Here is a 15,768-nt window from a genome sequence, read left to right on the forward strand (position 1 = left end):
GGGGAAGACAGTGTGGTCAGTGGAGAAGGCACTGTGGCCTGTGACCATACCTGGTTGGTTTTCCAATCCATCAATGGGAGTAACCGATCCATCAAGTCTGCTCCAAGTAGGAGGGTTACAGTTTCGAGGCTGGTAACATACACAGGGTGAACGAGCGATACGTCCTGGAAGTGTAGTTTCAGCATGACTCTCAATGTGAGAGGCGAGGTAGTCTGAGTGACCCCTCGAAGTTTAGTGTTGCATCGTTCCACTTTTAACCAACGTTTAGTTGGCTTCAAAGCCCTTTTGAGATCATCAAACAATGTTTGCGAGATGAGTGATATTGTCGCACCCGAATCAATTAGCGCATGACAAGCTAAGCAGTCCTCCAGGACTGTTTCCAGGTATGTCCGTTTAGATTCGTGGTTAATGGACATATTCCCCACAAAGTGGAGTGGTCGTTCGCAACGACGTGATGTGCCATGTCTGTTCAAGGTGGAAGCAGATTGACTTTTCCGATTTTGAGTGGGCTTGGCTTTAACGAAGCGTTTGACCTTTTTCTTCGCAACTTTTGTATCAGAGTCTATAGACAAAGCCCGGGGGCTTGTTTCTTGATCAAGCGGGCCCTGGATAGGGTCTTGAATGAGAGCGGGAGAAATTTGAACTTTAACGTCCTTGCTATGGGTGTTAACCTCTCTGGCGCATGTGGGACGAACTCGTCCCACCTACGTAACAGCCACTGAAATCCAGTGGCGCGATTTTTGAATCGTTAGAAATACTATTACTTCAATTTCTCAAACATATGACTATTTTACAGCTATTTAAAGACAAGAATCTCGTTAATCTAACCCCACTGTCCGATTTCAAAAAGGCTTTACAACGAAAGCAAAACATTAGATTATGTCAGCAGAGTGCCCAGCCAGAAATAATCAGACACCCATTTTTCAAGCTAGCATATGTCACATAAACCCAAACCACAGCTAAATGCAGCACTAAGATTTTATGATCTTCATCAGATGACACACCTAGGACATTGTGTTATACAATACATGCATGTCTGTTCAATCAAGTTCATATTTATATCAAAAAACAGCTTTTTACATTAGCATGTGACGTTCAGAAAAAGCATAACCCCCGCAAACTTCCGGGGAATTTACTAACAGTTTGCTAAATTACTCACGATAAACGTTCACAAAAAGCATAACAATTATTTTAAGAATTATAGATACATTACTCCTCTATGCACTCGATATGTCCGATTTTAAAATAGCTTTTCGGATGAAGCACATTTTGCAATAATCTAAGTACATAGCCCGGCATCACAGGGCTAGCTATTTAGACACCCACCCAGGTCAGCCTCCACCAAAATCACATTTCTTATAAGAAAATTGTTCTTACCTTGCTTGTTCTTCGTCAGAATACACTGCCAGGACTTCTACTTCAATAACAAATGTTGGTTTGGTCCCAAATAATCCATCGTTATATCCAAACAGCGACGTTTTGTTCGTGAGTTCTAGACACTATCAGAATGCAACATCACGGTCTTGCGCATGGCGCATTGGCGTGACAAAAAATGTCTAAATATTCCATTACCGTACTTCGAAGCATGTCAACCGCTGTTTAAAACCAATTTTTATGCCATTTATCTTGTAGAAAAGTGATAATATTCCGACCGGGAATATGCATTGAGCCTAAACAGCCGAATAAAATTTCTCCTCAGGAGCGAATCGTGCACGCGCCTCATTCAAAGGTCCTCTGAGCCGCCACTTGCCAAAGGCGATAATGTGTTTCAGCCTGAGGCTGCCTCGTCAACCTTCAGGTATTTCCCGGGTTCTGAGAGCCTATCGGAGCCCTGGGAATTGTCACGTTACAGCTAAGATCCTTACTTTTCAATAAACAGATGCAAGACGCGCGACTCCTTGTCAGACAGGGTACTTCCTGCTTGAAACCTTGTCAGGTTTTTGCCTGCCATAGGAGTTCTGTTATACTCACAGACACCATTCAAACAGTTTTAGAAAATTCAGAGTGTTTTCTATCCAAACCTGAACAATAATATGCATATTCTAGCTTCTGAGTTGGTGTAGGAGGCAGTTAAAAATGGGCACATATTTTTCCCAAATTCTCAATACTGCCCCCTATCCCAAACAGGTTAATTCCTGCGGACCTGGTGTCCGGTAATTCCCCGTCTAGTCCTTGTGACTTATCTTTTACCCTTTTCTCAAATTGTTCTCGCTTAAGTTCTTCCCGTAGTGGGACTTCTGGAGAACATTGGTCTACGTTTTGATCGTCCTTCAACCCTTTGTTACCCTTGTGCTCTGACACTTTTTGTGGGTTGGGTGCAGGAACGTAGCGAACGGGTCGATTGTAGCGGTAGTCATGTTGATGGCTACGTACTTTACAGTTATTTCGACCGCGGAGGTTATTGGAATCATGGTTTCGTGGTAGAAACTGTTGTTGTGCGTCATCTCTCGACGCTCCAATACCTGATAATGCACCCTCTAACTGGAGTGAGTGCTCCTGGTTAAACTTCAAAACTGAGTGGTCAGGGCTCTTAGCGTTGTGAACTTTTGATGCCTCAAAAGCTGTGCTTGCAAGCTCTCTGAGTTGTAAGATAGGCAAGCCAACGTGGGCGGCAGGGCCCAAGTAGGTAATGAAGGTGGGATACATGTTCGACAGAAACATTTGTTTGAATGGTAAAAGCTCTTCCATTCCTGTTTCTGTGAGTAGGCCAAAGTAAGCTGAACGAAGCCTATGATAGTAAGCTTGTGGGTGTTCGTTCCGAGCTTGTTTGATGGTGTTAGCCAGTGAGCTATCGTGTTTGCGAGTCGCAGAACCACTGAATTCTAATTTCAAAGCTGTGGCAAGTTTAGCGTAGTCATTTAGCACGTGTTGCTGTTGTAGAAGAATGAACCTTGTCACGTGTCTATTTGACGTTCGCTTCAACAGGTAAACCCTGTCAGAACCCGTAGCGTTCGGGTAGCCACCCAACGCGTCCTCTATGTCAGCTAGGAACGTCTCAGTATCGTTTGGCTGACCTGGAACGGGGTCAAAGGTGGGGAAATTCTTCACGAGTTTGTCAAGGTATTCCGCGCCAAGCGGGCGGAGAGGGTTGGCTTCATCCTGTGGAGAGATTGGGGCCGAAAGGCCAAGAGAGGAAGCCAAGCCTTGTTGTTGTTGGCCAAGAGGCGCCATATTACTCAGTGCCGAAGGGCAAAGAGGAGAAGACTGAGGGACACATGAGGGAGGCAAGGTCTGAAACCTATTGTCTTCACTCCTGTGAGTACAGGGCTCCGGTTGCTTGGATGGGAAGTCGCGCTGTAGAGCGTGACCATTCTGGATTTCCTCCAGATGGTACCTAAGGGTGGAATTCTGCTGCATTGCAGAGTCCACTTGAGTGCTTAGAGTACTGATTTTGGACACGTGAGTGTCACACCTGCTCCTTTCGGTCTCAAACTTATCTGTCATGGTTTGCAGATAGAGGTCTTGAGTACGGAGCGAGAGATTCAGTGATGAGATTTCCTCTGCTTGCTTAGAAATCAATATTTCCAACCTCATCACCTGAGTTCTCTCATCATTCATTTGGTCAGCGACTTCAATAAGTTCTGCTGATTTATCATCCAACTTTGTCATTGTGTTCATTAACTGATCGTCTTTGGTCTGCAGCGCTTTGAGGAGCACCGTGTTATTTTGAGTAACATTCAACAAAACTGCATGCATGTTGTCAAGTTGAGCGCTCCTGTTTGTAGATAACTCTTCAGATTTATCTAGTTTGGCGTGGACATCATCGTATTTAGTTTTGGCTAAATCGAGTTGTTCCTGTAGCATATGATTTTGTTCCTGTAGAAAACGATTTTGTTGAAGAGCTTGTGCTTGTTCATCGTCATACGTATTTGCAATTACATTTAATTGTTCAGTTTTCGAACGCAGTTCCATAGCTAGCTGAATTTTTTCCCTTGTCTGCCTTGGTCATTGGTTTCCCGGTTCTCTCCACCTGTCCCTTTATGTCTACCATTACCTGCTCGTGCTTCAGCTGTGCACTGCGGTATTGGACAGATGGCAATCTCAGATGGCAAGACATCAGAGCTAGACTGGAGAGAACCTTTACGAGGCCTGCGCCCGATGGTTGATTTTGGAAAACATTGTTGTCTGCTTTTCCACTAATGGCATAATTAGGTTTGTTATCGCTGCTGAGGTCAGAGATCAATCCATTTACGGGTGGAGGTTCACTAATTAGCGGGCGAGTGGGGACCACCCCCTCTGATAGCCTGCACATTATTAGAACATTTGAAAGGAAAAATGTTTTTCCTAATTTTCCAAAATTTGGTTTTGGAATGTGGGGAGCTGCAAAGACGATTTTAATCTATTTATAGACGTTAATGAACCATCAGTACTGTACAGTACTGTGGAAGTTGGGCGTGAATGAATTTGCAAAAGCAAATTGAATTAATCAATGCCAATGATTAGTCCTACCTGGGTAGGCTGTCTGGGTATTAAACTTGAATTACCTGAGAGTTTGCTTCATCCAGGTTAATATGCAAAGTTTAAGTTGTCTCATTTAATTGGAAGAACCTAGAAAGGTATGTTCGACAATTTAACCTGTTATGGCTAGGGGGCAGTATTTTCACGGCTGGATAAAAAACGTACCCGATTTAATCTGATTATTAGTCCTGCCCAGAAACTGGAATATGCATATAATTATTAGCTTTGGAGAGAAAACACTCCAAAGTTTCTGAAACTGTTTGAATGGTGTCTGTGAGTATAACAGAACTCCTATGGCAGGCAAAAACCTGAGATGCTTCTGTTCAGGAAGTACCCTGTCTGAACATTTCTTGCCCTTCTTTATTATCTCTATCGTTTACAAAGGATCTCTGCTCTTACGTGACAATTCACACGTCTCCAATGAGGTCTCATAGCCCGGGAAAAACAGGAATGACGTAATTCAAAGCCCTGGCTGAAGCACAGGAAGGCAAAAGCTAAGTGGTCACTCAATGGTCTAAGCCTTAGGCGCGTGACACGCCCCGCCCCCGGGTTTCGGTTTTTTCCTCAGTTTACAGACAGGCAGATTCCCGGTCGGAATATTATCGCTTCTCTACGAGATAAATTGCATAAATATTGGTTTTAAACAGCGGTTGACATGCTTCGAAGTACGGTAATGGAATATTTAGAAATTTTTTGTCATATTTTGCGTCATGCTCGTGGCCGAGATTTAGCGTTGGGATAGTGTCTAGAACGCACGAACAAAACGTCGCTGTTTGGATATAACGATGGATTATTTGGGACCAAACCTACATTTGTTATTGAAGTAGAAGTCCTGGCAGTGTATTCTGATGAAGAACAAGCAAGGTAAGGACATTTTTCTTATAGGAAATGTGATTTTGGTGAAGGCTAAACTTGCAGGGTGTCTAAATAGCTAGCCCTGTAACGCCGGGCTATGTACTTACATTATTGCAAAATGTGCTTCATCCGAAAAGCTATTTTAAAATCGGACATATCGAGTGCATAGAGGAGTTCTGTATCTATAATTCTTAAAATAATTGTTATGCTTTTTGTGAACGTTTATCGTGAGTAATTTAGTAAAATCACCGGAAGTGTTCGGTGGGAATGCTAGTTCTGAACGTCACATGCTAATGTGAAAAGCTGTTTTTTGATATAAATATGAACTTGATTGAACAGACATGCATGTATTGTATAACACAATGTCCTAGGTGTGTCATCTGATGAAGATCATCAAAGGTTAGTGCTGCATTTAGATATGGTTTGGGTTTATGTGACATGATATGCTAGCTTGAAAAATGGCTGTGTGATTATTTCTGGCTGGGTACTCTGCTGACATAATCTAATGTTTTGCTTTCGCTGTAAAGCCTTTTTGAAATCGGACAGTTTGGTTAGATAAAGGAGAGTCTTGTCTTTAAATAGCTGTAAAATAGTCATATGTTTGAAAAGTGTAAGTTTTCGGATTTAGAGGAGTTTGAATTTCGCGCCCCGCCCATCATTGGATATTGGAGCAATCGTTCCGCTAGCGGAACGTGTAGATGTAAGAGGTTTTAACTTATTAAATTGAATGAGACGATAATCCATACAATCTCCATTGATTGGATATCATAAGTGTAAACCGTAGGTCAAATGTTGGGACCCTTCACCACTAGGGTACGCTCCTACCTGGGCTGAGCGTCAGTAAAGGGGTTTTACTGACTGTGCCTTGCTAAAGCAGATTTTACTGATTAATCTATTTATGATATATCAAACCTGTATAGGCTATCTGGGAATTAACTTTGAATTACCTGAGAGGTTGCTTCATCAAGGTTAATATGCAAAGTTTAAGTTGTCTCATTAGTTGGAAGAACCTAGAAAGGTATGTTCGACAATTTAACTAAATAAATTGAATGAGGCAATGATACCCAAGCAATTCAGATTGTGGAGTTATCATAACAGTAATGTAGTTTAAATGTTTAGGGTACATTCACCACTATACTTTCCCTTAAGGCCGAAGCCACATGGGATTCACTCCCGTCAGTAATGGGTTTTACTGAATGTGCCTTGCTAAAGCAGATTTTACTGATTAATCTATTTATGATATATCAAACCTGTATAGGCTATCTGGGAATTAACTTTCAATTAACCTGAGAGCCTTGCTTCATCTAAGTTAAGTTTGGAAAAAGTTAATCATGTCTCATTATGGACGCCCAATCAATTTAGGATATTTTTTAAAAAGATCCACTTGAAAAGGTAAATCTGGCAATTTCACTTGTTAGTTAAATTGAATGAGATGTCATATCCCGTATATTGTGATTGTCTGAATATGTTACCGTGCTCCACGTTTGAATTTCCCCTAGAGATGTACTGGCAATTCTTCACCACCAGGGTGCAGAATGCTGAAATTAAACAGAAGTACAAAGGTCGGACTTCCGTCGCGCTAGCGGAGGAATTTTAAATGTGGTACGGGGAGGGTAAAATGTTCCCTCTCTGTTAGCTTACCCGTAATGCTAAGCTATTGCTACTTGGTTCAGGATTATCCTTCCAAGCACCAAAATAGGATCCTTTCACTATGGAAAGGGTGGGTTTTCTAGTGACGTCTCACCTTAACCCCATTCAGCATATTCTGCTAGCGTTTATGCTGACCGGAGCGACACAGTACTTAAATACAGATACGCATACGGTCTACCCACACTGTCTTAGTGCGGTAGGCAAATTATTCGGCTCGGTTACCGGACAGTTAACTTCTAAATTCTAACCTTACTCTAGAAGTTAACATTGACCGACAGAAATAGTACCGTTTGGCCTAACGGACTAAAACTGGAATTTATTCCTCTCTTTTATCGACATAAGACCGGAGCGATTCTAAACAGCTTCTCTCAATGGAAAATGCACAATCACTTTGTTTAGATAGCAGGCTGTTTGTACAATTCTGTTTGCACAATTGATATATAGAATTTCACAGCAAAGTCCAATTCTATCTTAGATTCCTCGCACGGGGGCTCCATATATGTTATCAAAATGACCCAACGTGCGTTTTAGTTTTAAAGTCCTCACAGGGGGCGCAATATATGTCGTGTCTTTGGGTACCATTAAACTGAAGATAGGTTTATCAATTAACTCCCTGTAATTATTATCACGCGATTAAACTGATTAATCGTTTAATTGTAATTAACTAGGGGATCGGGGCACCAAGAAAAATATTCAGATTACAAAGTTATAATTTTCCTAATATAACTTTCCTATATTATAATATAGGCCGATTATCTTCTGGTTTGAATGGTGTATTTTACCTCGCGTCCAGTCTCATTCCCAAACGTCGTAAATTGTTGTATCTGCACGAACCCAGTCTTTATTAAAATCATCCATACATCAATTGTCTTAAAATCATTTATTTACTACACTAAGTAATTAACAGAAAACATACAAACAGTAATTATCGTCACAAAGGATTGGTATAGTAATGTGCCCTAATGGCTAACAAGCATGGCTGGTCTGTTAGACAATGGGTCATAAACGGTAAGCTGAGAAGTTACACGGAGTTCATTAATATTAACAACTGACAATTGAAGGCTCACTCATTCGGGAACAATTGCAATCAATATATATTTACGCTCATGTGTCGTCGGGATCCCTTTTGAAGAGTTATGTTCTTATGGAGAGTTTTGTCCGCGTTCTCTCTCTCTCTCTCTCTCTCTCTCTCGGTTAGAATGGATCTTTCAGAGCGACATTCATTAATGTCGTCATAGAATGGATGTGGTTGGTCTTCGCGTTCGATGATATAATTTACTTAGCTGCAGACTAATAATTAATATCAAAGACTTGTTCTTATTCTGTCGATATCGATAGTCTAAAAGTTAACCACGTGGTATGGTTCACTTTCAGTAGAGTACTTGGATGATAAAACCTAATGGCCATTGGGTGCAGGCCTGGTCTGTTGAAATGTAAATCAGGGGGTGTTTTATAGTGCCCATAGAACAGGCTTGTCAAATGACGCCTGGTCCTGTATGTGTCCCTGGGGGCGTGCCTATGACTGAGTTAGACTTGGTTACAGAAATACAATTCTATCACATTAACATCAGTACATAGCATCTCAATGTATTACAAATAGCTTTATCCTTATTAATACATTTTATACAACCATTATGATGCCAGTCTCATCGCTGAGGCTATTATATAAAAAGTTTTATGGTAATATGGCTATATTGTCTCTTCTGAGTATCACAAAATTGTACCAAGCGGACCAGTTCGTAGCTGGAGTCTTCATCAATCTTCCATATCTTCTCCAGAACACACCTGTCGCTCGGTTCTCCAATTCTATGACTTGGAAGAATTTCCTTTGTCTCTCTATGAAACATGTGGTAGTAGATTCTCCTCTTGGAATTTTTACAACCCTGGGTTGGGGGAAGGTAGGTTGGGTGATGGTACAAAGGGGGGGGGGGTCAACTGTCCTTCCTGTACCCAAAGAGGCCAACGTCATGACAAATGTTAAGATTTACCTTCACTGGAACTAAGGGGCCTTGCCAAACCATGAAAAACTGCCCCTGACCATCATTCTTCCTCCACCAAAGTTTACAGTTGGCACTATGTATTCAGGCAGGTAGCATTCTCCTGGCATCCAACAAACCCAGATTCGTCCGTCGGACTGCCAGATAGTGAAGCGTGATTTATTACTCCAGAAAATGCATTTCCAATGAGTCCAATAGTGGCGAGCTTTACACCACTCCAGCCAACACTTGGAGCATGATTATCTTAGACTTGTGTGCGGCTGTTTGGTCATGGAAACCCATTTCATGAAGCTCCCGACAAACAGTTATTGTGCTGACATTGCTTCCAGAGGCAGTTTGGAACTCAGCAGTGAGTGTTGCAACCGAAGACAGACGATATCTACGCACTACACGCTTCAGCACTTGACGGTCTCGTTCTGTGAGCTTGATGGCCTACCACTTCGCGACTGAGCCATTGTTGTTCATAGACATAACAGCACTTGCAGTTGACCGGGGCAGCTCTAGCAGGGCAGAAATTTGAAAAACTGTGTTGTTGGAAAGGTGGCGGTGCCACGTTGAAAGTCACTGAGCTCTTCAGTAAGGCCATTCTACTGACAATGTTTGTCTATAGACAAACATGGCTGTGTGCTCAATTTTATACACCTGTCAGCAATGGGTGTGGCTTTAATTGCCAAATGCACCAATTTGAAGGGGTGTCCATAGTGCATGTTATGTATGTAGCGGGTTTCTTATGCACCACAGGAGAACCAAGAATTGAAGAGCGACACCACGGCTGTCTTTAAGGCTTTTATGTTGATCTGCAATAGTATTATGAAAAGACAGGACAGGAACACATCAGTCTCCAATGCAACACCTGACAAGTTGTTCTTTCTCTCTGTGTTTTCTCAGACTCTCACAATCACACTCATACATAAAGCCATAATGTATAGTATAAAATAATAACCAGTCCTTAATACAAAGAATGTATAATCTTAATTCTTAGACAATAGAACCATACCTGCAATAGTATTATGAAAATACAGGACAGGAACACATCAGTCTCCAATGCAACACCTGACAAGTTGTTCTACACAGGAGCATGAAGAAAGGTAAAACACATATCCTGTCTCACATCCCCAATACATTGCTAGGTACTTTCAGTGTTGATAGTAGCAAAATACAACAACTCATGTACAAAACCACTGCAACACAAACAAGTTACAACGTAAAATCGCCTTAGAGGGCAAAAACTACATCCCCCATAATGCAACACCATCACTCGTCGGCAGCTCAGCTAGCCGTCTGCATCACAGAAAGAAAGTCATGCTAGCTAGCAACACTTTTAGCACTCTGTAACTATATTAATAACAATAAAACTCTGAAAGTTACGTGTTTCGATAGTCTCACATCCCTTTATAACAATATCTACAGCATTAACCTTGGGACGTTTTATTTACTTCACGTTACGGACTTCTGCAACCCGTGCCTTTCTCTCTCAGTGTTTTCTCAGACTGAGGAGAGCGGGAGCTATGGGTAGTACCAAGGTGTTAGTAGGTGACGTAAGCACCCAGATAAAATAAAATACATTTAATGAAACAAAACCTGAAGATGTTAACATCATTCAGCTACTGTAGCTGCCTACCTAACATCAACAGGCATCACCAGTAGCGCAACAATTAAAATTAGAAACCAAAAGTAAAGTTCCTGGCGATCTGATTCCCCCCTTCTGTCTGAACTTGGAATATTCCTGTTCGCGGGCTTTGGCCACTGACCCTCAACCTGATTGTTCTGTTCTGCATTGTGTACTATTCTAATAATTTGAAGTTTGCTGGAATAACCATTTTAACTCTACTACATGTACACCCTACTTAAAAGCAGGAGATTATATTTTTTTTAACCTTTACTTAACTGGGTAAGTCCATTAAGAACAAATTCTTATTTTCAATGACGGCCTAGGAACAGTGGGTTAACTGCCTTGTTCAGGGGCAGAATGACAGATTTTTACCTTGTCAGCTCAGGGATTCGATCTTGCAACCTTTCGGTTGCTAGTCCAAAGCTCTAACCACTAGGCTACCTGCCGCCCCCTATGTGGACAGGTAAGATCAGGGACGGTATTGCGGTGAAATGGAAGAGGAGAGAGTTTGTAACTACAGTGACCTCGAGAGGTAGATATATTGGTCATATACCACAAACCCCCAAGGTGCCTTATTGCTATTATTAACTGGTTACCAATGTAATTAGAGCAGTAAAAATAAATGGTTTGTCATACCAGTGCTATACGGTCTGATATACAGTGCATTCGGAAAGTATTCAGACCCCTTTACTTTTTCCACATTTTGTTATGTTACAGCCTTATTATAAAATGGATAGAATGTAAATTTTTCCTCATCAATCTACACTCTCAGACCATGAGAAACAAGATTCTCGGGGCTGATGAAACCAAGATTGAACTCTTTGGCCTGAATGTCAAGCGACACATCTGGAGAAAACCTGGCACAATCCCTATGGTGAAGCATAGTGGTGGCAGCATCCTTGATGAAAACCTATGGATCACGCTGTTTCAAGTTTGTCAGCGGTCATGGGCCAATTTGGAGCAAAACTGTTTGGCACTTAGTGGAAACCTAGCATCCGTGCAGAGCTTTTTAAAGTACCAGTCCATGCAAGCACTGATACAGGATACCACTGGCCAGCTACCTAGGACTTGCGTTGGAGGTTTTGATGCAGTCAAGGAGGGAACATGGATGTGGTCAGATTGGTCCAGATTTTATTACACTAACCGCAACACTTCCGAGCCCAATAACACTGGAGTAGGAAAGGACTGTTTGGAGATGAACGCTGCAAGTGAGAAGCGCTGGTTCGACGTGCCCTGTGAGTTCGTGTTTGCCTCTCTCTGTTCCAGAAGAATGTAGGCTACGAAATGGCACAGCTACTTCACCTCCAGGGGACAACAGACTACACTTCAATATCAAACCAACATCTGCCAATCACTGCAGCTCACCATAATGACAAATAGAACCTGTATTCACAAAAAAAGAAGCTAGCCACCAAGCTAATTATTAGCTAGCATGCCATGTCTAACATTTCAAAACACTGTGACAGCATTATTTACAACAAACGGCAAACATTTAGCTACCAAAATGAAATGGTCTTTGAAGTTCAATGCATACATTCATACCAAGTCATTATCTGCTGTTAGCTAGCTACTGTTTTGGTAGGCTAATCTTTCAAGTTAGCTAACGTTAGCTAAACTAGTGATGAAACTGTGATGTTGATAATTCTGCTTTTGAAATTAAAGATAAATGACATACTTTTTTTTATGCAGTACCATTAGTTTGCTAATCATTAACAAGTTGTCATGGCACATTAGTTAGTCAATGGTAAATGTGTGTCAAAGAAACGTAGCTATTTAACATTAATAACAAAATAATACTTATAGCACACACACAAGCTATTTTAAAACAATAAAGATAATCTCTCAATAACATGAACTACCATCACTACAAATAACATATTAATAATAAACCCTTAACATACCATCAATATTCATTATTAACTCTTTACTGACATGAAACTGTCCTAACAGACCATTTGTTAATGAATGGTTTAGACACAGGGACTTATTTGTATTTGTACTTATTAAGGATCCCCATTGCTGCCAAGGCAGCAGCTACTCTTCTTGGGGTCCAGCAACATTAAGGCAATTATATATAACAAAAAATATTGCATGACATTACATTTCACAACACTTTACCCAATACATGTAGTATGTTCCCTCAAGCCACTACTCCACTACCACATATTTACAATACAACATCCATTGTTACATGTGTGTAGAGTCCGTGTCTTATCATGTGTGTCTGTGCCTGTGTGTGTGCCACTTCACAGTCCCCACTGTTAAAGAACACCCTCTGTGTTCTGTTACAGGTAACTTTTTATCCACAATATAGCAGGGGGTGTACAGCCATAACACATACAGTTGAAGTCTGAAGTTTACATACACTTAGGTTGGAGTCATTAAAACTTGTTTTTCAACCACTCCACAAATTTCTTGTTAACAAACTATAGTTTTGGCAAGTCGGTTAGGATATCTACTTTGTGCATGACACAAGTAATTGTTCCAACAATTGTTTACAGACAGATTATTTCACAATTCCAGTGGGTCAGAGGTTTACATACACTAAGTTGACAGTGCCTTTAATTAAACAGCTTGGAAAATTCCAGAAAATGATGTCATGGCTTTAGAAGCTTCTGATAGGCTAATTGACATCATTTGAGTCAATTGGAGGTGTACCTGTGGATGTATTTCAAGGCCTACCTTCAAACTCAGTGCCTCTTTGCTTGACATCATGGGAAAATCAAAAGAAATCAGTCAAGACCTCAGAAAAAAATTTCAAACGCCTGAAGGTACCACGTTAATCTGTACAAACAATAGTACACAAGTATAAACACCATGGGACCACGCAGCCGTCATACCGCTCAGGAAGGAGACGCGTTCTGTCTCCTAGAGATGAACGTATTTTAGTGCATAAAGTGCAAATCAATCCCAGAACAACAGCAAAGGACGTTGTGAAGATGCTGGAGGAAACAGGTACAAAATTATCTATATCCACAGTAAAGCGAGTCCTATATCGACATAACCTGAAATGCCGCTCAGCAAGGCAGAAGCCAGTGCTCCAAAACCGCCATAAAAAAAGCCAGACACGGTTTGCAACTGCACATGGGGACAAAGATCGTACTTTTGGAGAAATGTCCTCTAGTCTGATGAAACAAAAACAGAACTGTTTGGCCATCGTTATGTTTGGAGAAAAAGGGGGACGCTTGCAAGCCGAAGAACACCATCCCAACCATGAAGCACGGGGGTGGCAGCATCATGTTGTGGGGGTGCTTTGCTGCAGGAGGGACTGGTGCACTTCACAAAATAGATGGCCTCATGAGGTAGGAACATTATGTGGATATATTGAAGCAACATTTCAAGACATCAGTCAGGAAGTTAAAGCTTGTTGGAAATGGGTCTTCCAAATGAACAATGACTCCAAGCATACTTCCAAAGTTGTGGTAAAATGGCTTAAGGACAACAAAGTCAAGGTATTGGAGTGGCCATCACAAAGCACTGACCTCAATCCTATAGAGAATTTGTGGGCAGAACTGAAAAAGCGTGTGAGAGCAAGGAGGCCTACAAACCTGACTCAGTTACACCAGCTTTGTCAGGAGGAATGGGCCTACATTCACCCAACTTATTGTGGGAAGCTTGTGGAAGGCTACCCGAAACGTTTGACCCAAGTGAAACAATTTAAAGGCAATGCTACCAAATACTAATTGAGTGTATGTAAACTTCTGACCCACTGGGAAGGTGATGAAACAAATAAAAGCTGAAATAAATCATTCACTCTACTACTATTCTGACATTTCACATTCTTAAAGTAAAGTGGTGATCCTAACTGACCTAAGACGGGGAATTTTTACTAGGATTAAATGATTAAATGACATGAAAAACTGAGTTTAAATGTATTTGGCTAAAGTGTATGTAAACTTCCGACGTCAACTGTACGTTTTTCCATCAGCAGACTATGATCAATAACGTCAAAAACCTCACTGAAGTCTAACCTATTAACTAACATTAACTATAAGCTTGATAAATAATTTATTCATGGATTGTTGATGGCTTAGTAAACATACATACCATGAATAATTGCTTAGTGGATATATGAATTAATTATTTATTCAGGTTAACTAATGCATTAACTAATGTTAATGTATCCTCATTGTAAAGTGTTACCATTCCCTGTCTTTCATATCTGAGGCTAAATCCATGAGGCAGAGAAATGTGACAGGCAATATGAGTCCAGACAGTTGGGAGAAACACCCAGCCGAGATAGGGAGTGAGACAGGGATACAGTGAGTGCAATTCAATTTCTCTCCTGAATGAAGGACTGAAGATGCTCTGAGATGGGGCTAAAGAAACAGAATGGAAAGGCAAAGTCACAGGGACAGAGTGTCCTCAGACAACAATGTGACAGCCACCTGGGCTTTATGAGGAGGGAGATATGAGGAGGAAGCTGCTTCTATTGGGCTATTGTCAGATGTAATGAGTTTTTGACACCTGGTTATATTAAATTATACTTCACTTGATTAGCATCTGTTTGGCTCTCCAGTCAACAGCAGCAGGAAAGGGCAGGGGACAGCAGAGAAGGATAATACAAATTGAAGATAAACTAGGTTTCCATCCAATTGGCAACAGATTTTCATGAGAATATTCTAGAATCCACAAAAAGAAAATATGCAAATTTTCCCACCAGTGGTGTGTTTCCATCAAATGGACTTGTTGCAGGCAACAATCAGTGTGTGATGACGTAGCGCACTGAAAATGTACAATACTTTTAACGCTTAAGTTTTCATGTCCGGAAAAAAATGTTTCCATCACATTTTCAAATCTACCGATAGTTTTGTCAAAAACTGTTGCGTTAAATAGCAAATGTGCCTACTCTGGTCTTGGCACGTGTGCTCTAACCAACAGCTTGCAGATACAGTGCCGGTAGGCTAGTTACATGATGAGATTATTATGGATAAGAGCAAGGATATTTTTATTTGTCAAATGGCAGTCAAGCAATAATCATCATGTCACCAGAATAAGATCCTCAATATTTTTGGGAAAGGAGCATCAAACTCACTGTGCACTCACACCATACTCTGAACGTCATCATAATTTATTTAATCTGTAGCCTAATAAACTGCATTCTTTCCAGAGTCGTAGTGGGAGGACCACACTACCTTATCATCATGTGACCAATATGTGATCAAGTTTCCCAATATGATGGTTATATCAATATTT

The 15,768-nt window shown here is 41.1% G+C and overlaps 1 protein-coding gene across 1 annotated transcript in view; it reads right to left on the minus strand.

Moving 5' to 3' along the window:
• Positions 1–15,768, minus strand: part of LOC115162865 (beta-1,3-glucosyltransferase) — a 171,822-nt gene that overhangs the window by 54,838 nt on the left and 101,216 nt on the right. The window lies entirely within an intron of this gene.

Source organism: Salmo trutta, chromosome 26 (genome assembly GCF_901001165.1).
Source record: "Salmo trutta chromosome 26, fSalTru1.1, whole genome shotgun sequence".
Classification (NCBI taxonomy): Eukaryota; Metazoa; Chordata; class Actinopteri; order Salmoniformes; family Salmonidae; genus Salmo; species Salmo trutta.